This window comes from Chrysochloris asiatica, unplaced genomic scaffold (assembly GCF_000296735.1).
Source record: "Chrysochloris asiatica unplaced genomic scaffold, ChrAsi1.0 scaffold00009, whole genome shotgun sequence".
Classification (NCBI taxonomy): Eukaryota; Metazoa; Chordata; class Mammalia; order Afrosoricida; family Chrysochloridae; genus Chrysochloris; species Chrysochloris asiatica.
The window spans coordinates 29,745,186-29,745,710 of record NW_006408527.1 but is presented as its reverse complement, the minus strand read 5'-3'; the positions used below and the strand labels follow the sequence as shown (position 1 = coordinate 29,745,710).

Here is a 525-nt window from a genome sequence, read left to right as displayed (position 1 = left end):
TTGTGTCTTGTTTAAGGAACATTGCTCTACATGAAAGGAATGGAAGTATTGTTTTTAAGAGTTTTAGTATTTCACCTTTCCTGTTTACATATTTAGTAGATTTGGGGTTGATATTTATGTATGAAAATAATTAAATTTCTTTTCATATTAATATGAAAAACAAGACTTTCCAGTTATCTGTAATTTTACCTTCATATGCATTATTAATTACATAAAGACTATTTTCCTGGATCCTCTAGTGTCTAACATAAACATATTTTTAACCATTGTTCCATTGTTATTCTACCATTAATTTCTGTAAATGTAAATGAATTTGCACATCTATCCACAACTTTTATCCTAAAATTTTTTCTTCATCACTTTCTAATGTTTTAAAAGTCTTTGATTTGACATCTATTTTAGATGAAGTAATTGAGTTTCTTATAAAACTAGATAGATTTATATTAAAGTTACTTTGGACTTCCAGATCAATTTATAGAAAATAGGTATCTTTATATTTTTTTACATGTATTTGTGTTTTCTTGT

The 525-nt window shown here is 25.0% G+C and overlaps 1 protein-coding gene across 1 annotated transcript in view; it reads left to right on the top strand.

Moving 5' to 3' along the window:
• LOC102824771 (complement factor H-like) overlaps positions 1-525 on the top strand; it is a 522,059-nt gene that overhangs the window by 21,673 nt on the left and 499,861 nt on the right. The window lies entirely within an intron of this gene.